We start from the raw sequence: 13221 nt of genomic DNA on the forward strand, positions 1-13221 counted from the left end.
GAGACAAGATATACTAGTTGTTCCTGTTCTGTTCATGTACGTGGATAGAGGAAGGCGAATGTTTTCTGCATGTTCAAGTCCTTGTGCAAATAACGGCCAGCCTTCCGAAAGGACTACACACACCAGACTTTGTGGATTAAGGAAGGCAAATAACACGAACGTGGAACGAACTTGTGCGAACAACGGCTAGCCCGCCGGAAGGACTACATGCACCAGACGCACATTTCAAAATTGCATATACTAACTACTTTTATTCATTTTATTTGATCATTGATTAATTTTTTTTTCTCTGGTCCATTGCATGTAACTCGTAACGAGGAGATGGAATTTACTCGTTGGAAGAATGCTAGTCCCTACGAATAATAATAATCCGAAGGACCCTGAATCATGCATGACTGGATGGAATAGCAATTACTCCGGTGAAAAGATAGCATGGAAATTTTGCATATCTAGGAAAGATATTTATATTGATTATATCACTTGTTGCGGAGGAAGAAAGATATCACTCCAAAGAAAAGGAAATTTGCTCTCGCTTGACGGTATGTCCATTGGCAATGCTTACACTTTATATGTTTATATCTATCACTACTTTTTCCAATAGGTGGAACACAGTAGCAACTTTATTTATATCTAAACAATTCCCAAGGAAGGTAGATGATGTCTATTTCAGCAGTAATGCTATTTTTGAAATACTGGGAATTGGAAATTATGCCATCAAACTCCATTGTGGAGGAAAATTATTATTGATAGATACGCTATTGTACTAACCTTGCGTGAGAAGGAATTCAAAGAAGTGTCTATTATGAGCTTAATTTATTTGTGGAGGAAGATGGGAACCACTCCATGGAAAAGGATTATTTTCTCTCCCATTTAAGTAACATTTTTATTGACATGGTAACAATACCAAAGGAAATCATATATATTGTGTATTTTAACATTGCTGTTGAATCTTATACACTTTGGAATTGGAAATTTTGCCATGAAACTCCCTGGTGGAGGAAAAGTATTATTGTTATAGGACAATCTGTGAAACTTTAATGTGAAGGGATTTAATTTATTGTTCTATCTTGAAACCCAATGATTATGAAATACTATTTAGAAAAGGAAGAGTGGAAATACTGCTCAGTGATAAAATTAGTGCATTACAGCATTTCACACAATGGTTTATTCTTTCTTGATGGTCCACTGGAAGTTAGCAACCCAAATTGTTATTTGGGGAAGATAACTCGCGGAGAGGAATGCTGATAACGGGAACACATGCTTGGAATTTATTATCTACATCATCAACGACTTGGTCACATATCTTGGAACTAGATCATGAGGCTTATTGATTCTGGAATTTTAAACTTTAGTGGGAGGACTATGGTACATGTGAAGCATTGATGATTTTTTTATACACCCTCTTTTTATTAAGGTGGAAGGAGATAAAAGGCTTCACATTGTTTCTATTTGATATACTTATGGCATTTCTTTGGATATCCCCACTAGAGGTCAGGTTATTTATTTTATCTCATTCATTGATGATTGCACTTGATATGTTTATGTTTATACTATTTCAAAATACAAGTCGGAATGATTTATTGTGCTTGTCACATGTTATACTGAAGTGGAAAATCAGTTGATTAAATAATTTCATAGTTTTAATAACTGATTGGTGGGGGAAGTACACACTTCAGGAATATATCGTTTGTATGTAAAGAGCATGGAACTATTCACCATTGTAATATACCGTACACTCCACAATTGAATGGAGGAATTGACTATCTTGTATACTCCCTTATTTCTTTGGAAAGAAGCATTACATACTGTCATTTGTTGATATCATTGCCCATCTAGTACAGTCACTTGACTGGAAGGAAATCTTCTATTTTGGCATGAAATTCTCAGTTATTACAAAGCACACACCAGGAATTTTTCATGGTTCTTCTAGTGGATCAAAGGGTGTTTCCTTAGTTATCTGGAAAAGGAATACTGGTGGAAAGTAGGAACACAATCATTTTTATGATCAAGGGTGGAATTATTGACAATCATACTGAAATATTCTTAACCCCAAGGAAACTACAAGTGACACTCCCAACATGACATGCTTAGGATAAGTGGGGGGGAATTAACTTGGAATGTAATCTCTGGATAACTGTTATGTGTTTTTTGGTGGAAGTCAGTCTAAATAGTAGAGGAAGACTCCTAAGAAGGCTGAAATATTTTCATCATTGTCAACTATGGGTGGAAGAAATGCGGGAAGGAATAAACTCAATGAGGAATTATATAGTTTGGGAACTTAATATCATACCAAATAACCGCAAGCCTATTGTCTGGAAGTGATTTTTTAAGGATATTTAGGCACACTGGAATACTATGATGTCACTCTTGTTATTCAATTATTCACACAGAGGGAAATATACTTTGTGGAAACTCTCTCTCCTGGAATTTTGGGAAAGAGGAACTAAAGACATGGTTTGTTAATTGAATAAATTAATGTATGGTCTTATAACAAGCTTCACATCGATGGAATAGCAGGTCATATGGTTTTCTAAATGAAGCAAGGCAGTCATCTACAAATGTAAGTGTAAAGTATTTTGCATTATTATTGTATGCATTAACATTGTTTTGTTGTTTGCAATGATAAAGTCACATTGATGGAAGTGAAAGCTTGGTCATCTTTTAACTTTCATATGAAAGGAACATTTGAAACATCCTATGTTTTACGAGTGGAAATACATAGAAAATATTTTGAAGTGTTTCTCTATAGAAAATTGTAAATCTGTTAAAATACCTTTGATAAAGGGAATCATACTCAGTGAGGAATTATATTTGAACTCCTGAGGAAAATAGAATAATAAATGGTACTGGAATTCATATGTATTTTCATTGTATTATCATACCTTACCTACCGGAATTTATGTTGCATTCAAGCAGTGGAATGAAAGACGAGCAACTAAGGGAATCTCACACATCATATAAGATTGTAAAAAGTGCATCACAACCTGTCACTTGTTCTGAAATTTCTATTAAACACATTGAGGAAGCTATTACTCTATCTGCAACATGAGAAATAAGTCCAGGTACGCATATTCATTTTTTTTGTAGTACTAATATGGTGCAGGTTCACTGACCAGAGTCAGGAATTTCTTTCAAAACATGGTTACTGATGGAACTTCATTTACTGATTGGATTTGATATTTATGTGGTTTTGAAAATTTATTCAACATGGTTATCTTATACTTGACTCGATGTGGAATTAATCATATTATTATATATGTGATGGAAAATAATTGATGTGGAATTTCACTTGAGGAAACAAAATACTCAAGGTGCCTACAAAGGTGGAATTACACTCGAGGAAATAATACTCGAGGCGCCGAGGACAGCTATGCTGGAATAATTAGGCGGAAACTAAAGGTCTCTAGTGATCTTAAGTGTCACAGCAAGGAAACATATTGAAGGGAAGTATCACCATTTATATATTTGTGGGTTTTCAACATAGAGTTAATATGATTGTTGATCCCTTGACTAAGCCTCTTAGTCAGGACGTATTTGGCAAGCATGTTAAGGCTATGGGTTTAACGAATATTTGAATGATCGTTTTGGACAAGTGAGAGATGTTGGAATTATGTGTCCTGGCAACTATATTCAATTAACTTGGAATTGTTAAATATTCGGAATACCTCATTATGGAATTATACATGTATTTGTACATGGAATTGTTTTACATGTTTAGCATGGAATTGTTACTTGCTGGAACATATTTAAGTTTTTATATATACTTAAGGAAGCTGGTCGATTATCGGTGGAATACAATATACTATTTATATTGGAAAGACTACCCGGATACACTGATGATTGGAAGGAGCTAGATCGTATAATTAGATTACAGTCCTAATGTTGATCTACATAATTAGAGGAATTTACACTCTATTATGACGCGTTGCTCACAAGCGCGTGCTCCCGGGACAAAACGGGTAGAATCCGTTAAACAGACAAATATGATCGTGGTTGGTAATTTGATCTAGACTCTATCCCGGAAACTAGTGGAAAAGACTAGGAATCTTATATCTGTATAAGAGGTGGACTCTTTGGAACGACAGTATAAGAAGGTCCCTACCCCCTAGCCTCAGATATGCGAATTGTGAGCGGCACCACGGATAAGCGCAGAGGAATTAGGGGGTAGACCACAAACCCTAAATTTCTAACAGTGTGCGGAGCGTGTCGACGGCTGGAGTTCGTGCTCGCGACGCAGTGTGACGGCTGCGGGAGGGGCAAGACCTGGTGGTCGCGTGTCTCGACTCGGGTTTCAGGTCAGATCCTACTCGATCCAACGTTCGGATGCCGTCGGCCAACGCAGGGTGGTGGTACTCGTCTTCCTAGATCTGGCGCCTCGATGGATATATGCCGCGGCTCACCTCGATCTTCCTTGTTGGTGGGTTGAGCCCTATGGTACTTTCCTCTCTGTAGGTTTCGTGTCTCGGCTCGTTGCCGGATTTGGAGCAAACAGTGATTGGTGGTACAGGATGAGGAACGGAGGAAACTTTGGTCAGCTAGCTCGACACGGCATCGGTGACGTCTTCGACATTGTTACCTTCCTTGGAGGCGAAGTCGAGGTCCATCCTCGCCACCCCCGACCCCCTCCCGGATGAAAGTCCAGAATCCGTGTTGGATTGGGCGGGGGGTGGTGCCTTGCGCGCCGTACCATCCATGGAGGCACCGTTTTGAGAGGCTTGGGTGTTTGGGGGAGAGTTGCTGTGGGTGATGGGCTCCGCATCTCAGCTCCAGCGGCGGCAACGGTGTGGAGGTTGGCAGGAGGAGTGGCGTTCTATCTACCGCGTCAATGACGGAGGGTCTTGGCGGCATGGTGCAGCTGAGTCTCGGTGATAGATGTGTCGAGACGGACGAGCGCAGGGCAATGATGCCGTTGAGCACTGTGGTGGCGTCGACGAATGGCCGGACCGGCAAGAATAATGCGGATCTCTTTTCTGAAGATGGGTCAGCGGCTCGATGATAATGGCGGCTTCTAAAACGTGTACGTGCGCTTTAGGTTTGCTACTCCGGCTGTAGATTTCAATTGTTATGCGGATGGATGGAATTCGACAACGGCTGCAGATATGAGGAGTGAAAGCACTCCTTATTATCATGGTTGTAGATGTGAGTGACGCCTTTAAATGGCTTGATGTATGTTCTTGCCAACCCTTTATTGAATAATAAATAAAGATAAACGTATGCATCAATTGACACAGAGGCCGGGGGTTTAAACCTCCTTATTATTCAGAAAAAACCGTGGACGGACCGATGTAGGCCGCGTTTCATTACTACTTGAGGATGAGTCTGCCGTTGATACACAGCCTTTACATAACTGCCATGAATGATTATTTGACGCAGCCACGCAGCAGGGTGGTAAGGTAAGACTTGGAGCAGAGACGACGACGTCCGCTAGGTTGTGCCGGAGAAGGACAACGTCGATCACATGAAGGCGGCAGCAGTCTGCGTCGTAAAAGCTGGGTGAAGTTAAGGGCCAGCATGCATGCAGGATGGCCGATATCGCATCGCATCGGCCGATCGTTTACCCTTGCCGTTATGAGGGAGCAGAGCGAAAAACCTTCTTCTGCTTGGAGCTTAGCACGCATCGGCAGGATCGATGCAAAGGCGGTGGTGGGCAGGGCAGGGCGGCCGGCCGGCATGGTCCCGTTCCGTCCGATCGTGCAGGCGATTGGTCCTTCCCATTTTCCCATGATGTTTCCCTTTCTTTGTGTGTGTGTGTGTGTGTGTGAGCGCGTAGGACTCGATCGATCGGGCTGGCCATGGTGATCCCCAGTTGGTCGGTACATCCATCTCGTACGACGACCTCTCACCTCGGATTATGCGTGCATCTGAGACGATGATCCCGTGTCCCGACATGTGTGCATGCGCCATGCATGCCGTGTATCTGGATCTATCACCTTGCCAGCATAGGTACTCGTGCTACTACCGTGCTTTTCTCCTGCTGGCGTACATTTTCCATCTTGCTTCCACGAAAACTGGCCGGAACTGGTGACGGCCATGCATGTAATACATGTAGGATGTTGTCGTGTTGATGCTGTGGCTTGTTGATGTCCTTCTCATTTTCTCTCTTTTCTATTTTGCCGTCGAACCTCTATCCCGCTAGCTACTTGATCGTTCATGAAGTCCATGCAAAAGGGAGAAGAAAGAAAAATCAGACACACAGTTTGTTGTCCTTTGCTCTACTCTATTTCCCGTGGACTTGCCTGCCTGCTCTCCCCACGTTGAAGCTAGCGCGCGTCCCGGCCGGCCGGCTGGATGCGCTTGGCGCTCCATGCACGCGTGCATGGGAGGTAAGTAACACTGACACGGGCAGGCAGGCACATGCAACGTGCAGGGCACGTTCGTGCTTGCAGTACGTGGGCGCGGGCGCGATCGCGTCGGCGGAAAGCGCCAACAGGCGACCACGTCAGGCGCACGTACGTTTGCCCCTCGCCACAGTACGTACCATGATACTATGAATCTAGGATGCATGCATGGACGATCAAGGCCAAATGACACGTCCCTTGGTACGGCTATCCATCCATGAACTAATATATGATGAGGTCACCACAGTACCATGAATGCAGCTACTACGATCTGTCTCCTTCATGATTAGCCAGCCGGCCACTAGGAGGTACTATGCAATCGCACGTCAGGATGCTAACCCGGCACGCCGTTTCAAACATGTTTGAAATCTTTTATCCGAAGCAGGAGCATCTTGTTCGAACCAGAGGCCTGCATGCATGGGCGAGTAGTGGCCGGCCGCAAAAGTCCACGTACTTCGCGGAATCTGATGACGATGCCCGTGGCGTGAATGGCTGCTTCCAGGAATCGAACGCGGGTAAGTCCAAGCGGCACCAGAATTTGCCCCGCCGAGGCACCCGTGTGACCCTGTCCCTTCCATTTCGTAATGCCTAGCTATAGTACGGGATCGATCGTCGTCAGCTGCTAGCCATACGGAAGCTTATCGATCGAGGCCCCTCAACTGCAAGATTCTGCTACCTCCCATCCGATCCATGCAGATCCTTTCGAAAATGCCCATGCACATGCAACAGTACGTACACGAGGCTAAAACATTTTTCATTTCACAGTGAAGGCAAAAAATAAATCTACTGTAGTATACAATGTTACTATATGGTGGTCTCACGTAATAAGAAATGTTTTCACTGTGTTGTTTTGTAGTATCCCTTTGGTGTGCACATATGCATGCATGGGGCTGGATCGATCTACAGTGCTGATGTGATAAGGAAGGAAGTTGGAGCCAACTGTTGCCTCGGCGCCCGCTGATGTGATGTGTTGAAGCTACTGCAGTCTTTCTTTGCCTTTACAAACTCGACCCGCGCCACAGTTGATCGATCACTGACCTCTGCACGCAGGTTCTCCATCAAAGTTTACGTACGCCCCATGCATACCACGCATGTACTGCGTGCATGTTTGTAGTACTAAGAGTACTACAAAACCATGACGTCTCACGTCAAGTCAGCCCGCAAAGCTTCATCCACGCATGCATGCAGCACTGTTTCCATCCAGCCAGGACAAAGATACCTAGCCACGAGCATGCAAGGCTCGCACTACGTGGAATGTACATGCAAATCTCATGCATGTACGTATGGCCACGGGATCTCGCAGCTTTGGTAACATTGCACCGAGCATCGTCGCGTTCTGGTCTTGAGAATCGAGACAAAATAGTGCAACGACGAGCATTTCATACGCAGGGATCATATCTTTCTACCCGGGGTAACGGGAAAAGGCCATGCACATGCACGCAGATGCATGTGAGTAAGAGATGGTGTCCATGGTGGCGACCATGCACTACAGTTGCAGGCTGTTGAGGATAAAGAGGTTGAAGCGACTACAGAGGCAAAAGGGGCCAACAGGGTGCAGGTGATTTGATGTTGGGGAGAAACTCGTACACTAACAATTAGGGCCGCGTACACGAGGAGTGCATGGATGAACCCGGGTATATATGAATCCATTTTGAAAAACATATTTTTAAATTCTAAAAAAATCTGGAAAAAAATTGTACGGGTACGTCTCCATGTTCTATGTGCGTGCATAAAGTTTCACGAAAAAATAACTTTTTTTATGGCCTGTGCAAAAAGACAAAAAATTATGTCGTGAAACACTATTTAGAAGCACTGAAATTTATCTTTTTTGCGGAGGCAAAACAAAAAGACATTTTTTCATAAAACTTTGTGCCGCGTACACACATTTGCGAACATGTATGCGTGATATTTTCTTTTGACTTTTTGACATTTTAAAACGTGCTTAAAATGCATTTTATGAAAAGTGGGTGCATATGCCTATGGGTTCAGATGGTGCCCTCTCCGCGTACACAGTCCTTCCGAGAATTCAAAGTTGAACAGATCATTCAGAGAAGCAGCAGCGTGCCACCAAAATCAAGCAAAAGGAGCTTGTTTAAACTCTGGCCCTTGTCCGCATGCATGCTGCATGCACACGTTATACTGTTGAGAAACCTGCTGGAGGTGGATCGCTCATTGACTAGGTTAGCTGTTGAGACTGTTACGAATTTAAGTGCACGCCTTATTGGGGGACAAAACAAACACAGTATTCAGGTATATGTAAATGCACAGTTAAAGCTTAACAAGCATGAAATAGTGCCCCCCACAGATTAAAGTTCTGAAGTTTTGCTACTGCAAGAAGAAACTACAGTGCTGTTTCCGTGTCACCTTGCTCCTAAAGCTCTCTGGCTAGGCACTAGCTTAGCTTCTAGCTATTTAGTAGACTAGCCCCTAAAGCATGGTGCCTCAGCCTAGAGACCAGAAATGATACTCGGAACGTAGTAGGGCATTCTATCAGTAACTGACTTCTTCATAGATGAGAAAAAGAAAGAGGCATTGCAGTAAATACAGGATAAGAACATGTAACTGCACACAATAATGCTAGGACAAGTACCACAACTGGCTCGAAGATAGCTGAATGTGGCGTCTATCATTGGTGCTGCTCAATATATATGTTGCAAGTTTGCAACACTTTGTGTAGTGCACAAAGGGTAAGAGTAAGGGCGCAGAGTCCATGTGACGACTGGCCATATTTATTGTTCGGATCAACATTCCAAGGCCGTTTGAGATTCTTCATGGAGGCACAGTATGTTTATAGAAAAAAAAAGGATATTTGTGGACACACATTAAGGGCCTGTACGTGAGCTGTGTTTCTTGGGCTGCCAGAGTGGCCGCAGCAGAAGTGCAGAGATAGTAACGGAGGGAGGTGGGTGAGGCTGGCAGAGGGGGAGAAGAAGAAGAAGGCCTTGGAAACATACCCTCTGCCAAGAGAAATTATGAGGCCATCAATTTCAAATGTCCCAAGCAGAAAAGATCCTTCCTTTACTACAGCTACTGCTGCTGCTTCCTCGCATGGCAATATAATATACATGTTTGATTCCTTTGGATCGAGAGCTGGTGTAGACGTAGATGAGATCTGAACGCAGCATTCATGGCGGCCGTCTGGAATGTGTGTATCTGAGCAAGCATGACCGCTGGTGTCAGGACGTCGTTTGTTGCCTCGATCGGTGGTATTCAAGAACCACGGCCTATGTATTGTGCTACAAAGCCCGAAGCATCTCCTTTTTCCAGTAAGAAATACTGTATCAGTTTCAGATCAATGAAGCATTTAGCTAGAAAAATGATCAATGAAGCTAAGTACTCCTACAACATTCAGATCTCATCAAGGCACGTAATTATGCACATATTGTGTTGAATGAAACGGTCACGGATACTCCTACCTATAACAGCTAAAAAAGGTACATCTCAAGTAGTGAGCATATATATGGAAGTTCCTGTGGAAAATAATGTAGTGTACGCCTGATGCAATTCCCTTTCAGAGGAGGAGTATGTCTGGTGCATTGAATGGCATGGATCCAACTGCCTAGGCAGTTACTCTAAACCTCACTGTTTGCCTGCTGTAACCTACAATTGTGGCAACCTAGCTCCACGCATCCTTGGAATACCGGGCACGCATCAGGAAACGGGGCCCACCTCCACCCGGGGGACCCACCCCGATGCGATGCGATGCGTTACCTACGCCTCACTCACTGACGGAGGCCTGCATCTCTCAGGTCTTCAGGCAACTGTTCCGGTTTCTAGGAGTACTTGTGAAGCAGAGCGAGTGGTGGCAGAGGGCGTGGAGGCATGTGCGGTAGCATGTTTTAGTCCGACCCGGCCTGCCCACTGGTGCGCGCGCGGGCAGGCGGCCATGCATCGTCGTCGTCGCAGCGCCAACGGCTGCAGCGGGCATTGTGTCTCCCCTCCGCGTGTACATGCTGCGACGATGATTCAATGCGACTGATGGAGGTAGATGCATGGGCAGTTACAGGCTTGGTGCAGGAACAGTGCGGCGTCTTACAGGCGCAGGCTCCTGTAATCCGTTCTGCATACCCGATCGAGCGCAAAATTTGAATCTCTAGGGATGACATCTACGTAGGCGAGAGACAGGGACGCCTCTTCCCGGGCTTGCGCTGCATGACCCACCACCACCATGGCTGCACGGCCGCACGCACTGTCCGAGCGAGGGGGTGGAACAGCCGGTTGATGGTTGATCGGCGAGGTGACTGGAGCGTCGCGGTGAGGCTGCCGGCCTCGCGGAGGGCAGCGCGGCAGCCAGGTGCGTGCCCGAGGTCCCTTCTCCTCGCCGTCCTCTCCGGTCGCCGCCCAAACAGCGCCTCCACTCCCCGCTGCTCTGAGAGAGGGCCTGTTGATGAGGCGACAGTGCGTGCAGCTAGTGCGCGCTGCGGCACAAGGACGCGTACGCGCGCCACGGCGCACAGGGAGGTTCGGTACGAGCCAGACGTACCGCGCGTCAACCCCCGATGCATGGCGAGGTGAACAGCACGGGCGCCCGGGGCCGGCCCGTATGTACGTACGGGCAACCTTAATTGGCCCGTACCGTTACTACATTGCCCGCACCGGCTCTACGAGTAATGCTACACGTACAAAAAATCGAGGCAGGGGGGGGGGGGGGGGGGGAGTTTATGATTGATTAGTAGATGGAAAAAATCCTAGTCGATGTGTAATTGCGTGTAACTCTTTGTATGTTTAGCATTATTGCCGGCTCTACTGGCAGTGCGCGCATGCCCTCGATTTTAGTTTAGTGTTTTCACTCCAGATATGCGTGTGAACACAGGTGCCCCGCGTCGTCCCTCGCGCGGGCGACTTGGGAGGACACACAAACCCTAGCCGTCGGTACCCGCCGCTCCTCCCTTCCTCCCCTCTGTCGCCGCCTGGCTAAGCTCGATCAGCCGACGACGGTGGTGGGGATCACCTCTCTCTCTCATGTCGGTCGGGTGGCATTGGGCACCAAGGCTCATGGCCGCGCGCCCCCATTCTGATCCACGACAGTGCAACGACTACTTCTGACGATGACGTTGCGTGGGCGCATGAAGCTGATGGGTGAGTGTGGCGGCACGGATGTGGAGCCTTGGAGGGTTGGGTGGTCATCTGTGTGTGGGGCCGGTCTTCGGCCAGATCCGATCGGATTTGGCGTCGGGCCACGGTGTGCATCAAACTCTTTACTGGATGTACGTGGACCGTGGCGATGAGGTGCTAAGCCTTCGCACGTGCAATTCCCGACTAGTGGCGCTACGGTCCATGGTTTTGTGGTGGTGATCAAGATTCGATCAGCCGGATGGTGACTACAAACTATACTACCACAACTACATATGGCTCCATAGCGACAATGATCATCGAAAGGTCTTTGGGAGGGTTCATCTCTCTTGGTCTGACGGTTGACATCGGCGGTGAGATACCAATTATGGACGACAGCTTGATACAGAGGAATGGTTGTACCTATCTTTTAAATGAGAATTTTCTTTTGGAATATGCATGGTTTCAGCACTAGGGGGCACCGCAACCAACTCAGACATTATGTCCATCGTGAGCATGTTGACATTATTTGTTTTCAGGAAACTATTAAGCAGTCATTTTCTCCAATGGAACTAAATTCCATTGTTGGTTTCTCTTCTTTCACCTGGGTCTGGACCCCGATGACAGGCCACTCTGGGGCTTCTCACTGGTGTTAACGATGATCTTTTGAGGTCTTTGCATTGTTAACTGAGCGTTTCTTTGTGAGAATTGTGGTCCTTCACAAACCCTCCCAATTATCTTGGGAACTAATTAGAGTATACGACCCAACTGACCACTCCGTTTCCTCGTCTTGTTGGGAATCTTTGCATGGAAAACAAAAAAATTCTACGCACACGCAATGATCTATTCATGGAGATGCATAGCAACGAGGGGGAGAGTGGATCTACATACTCTCGTAGACTGTAAGCAGAAGCGTTTCACAATGCGGTTGATGTAGTCAAATTTTCTTCATGCTCCAACCGATCTAGTACCGAACATACGGCACCTCCATGTTCTCCACACGTCCAGCTCGGTGACGTCCTCTGCCTTCTTGATCCAGCAAGATGTCGAGGTAGTAGATGAGTTCCGGAAGCACGACGGCGTGGTGACGGTGATGGTGATGTGATCTTCGCAGGGCTTCGCCTAAGCACTACGAAAATATGGCCGAGGGAGTAAACGGTGGGCGGGGGTGCCGCATACCGCTAAGACAATGTTGTGTGTCTTGTGTGGCGCCCCCTACCCATGTATATATAGGTGGGAGGGGAGGAGGCAGCCCCTAGGGCGCCCCAAGAGACCTGGCGGAACCCCTAGGGCTGCCGCCTTGCCCTGCGCCCCCCTTTCCTTGTAAGAAGAAGGGGGAAGGAAAGAGGGGGGGAGAGGGAAGGAAGGGAGAGTCCTACTCCACACTTTCCTTTCCCTCCCCTCTTTCCTTCTCCTCCTCATAGGGCCAACCACTATAGGGATGCACCAGCCCCTTGTGGGATGGTGTGTTCCCTCTCTTGGCCCATAAGGCCCATATCTTTGCCGGGGGTGCCCGAAACTCCTTTTCGGTGACCGGATAAGTACTCGGTACCCTCCGAAACACTTCTGGTGTTCGAATACTATCGTCATATATATCAATCTTTATCTCTCGATAATTTTGAGACTTCCCGTCATGTATGTGACCTCATCTAGAACTCCGAACAACATTCGGTCACAAAATCACATAACTCATATAATACTATATAGTCAACGAACGTTAAGCGTGCGTACCCTACGGGTTCGAGAACTATGTAGACATGACCAAGACACCTCTCCGACCAATAACCAATAGCGGAACCTGGATGCCCATATTAGCTCCTACATATTCTAC

Source organism: Triticum urartu, chromosome 3A (assembly GCF_056163025.1).
Source record: "Triticum urartu cultivar PI428250 chromosome 3A, HENAU_Tu73, whole genome shotgun sequence".
Lineage (NCBI taxonomy): Eukaryota > Viridiplantae > Streptophyta > Magnoliopsida > Poales > Poaceae > Triticum > Triticum urartu.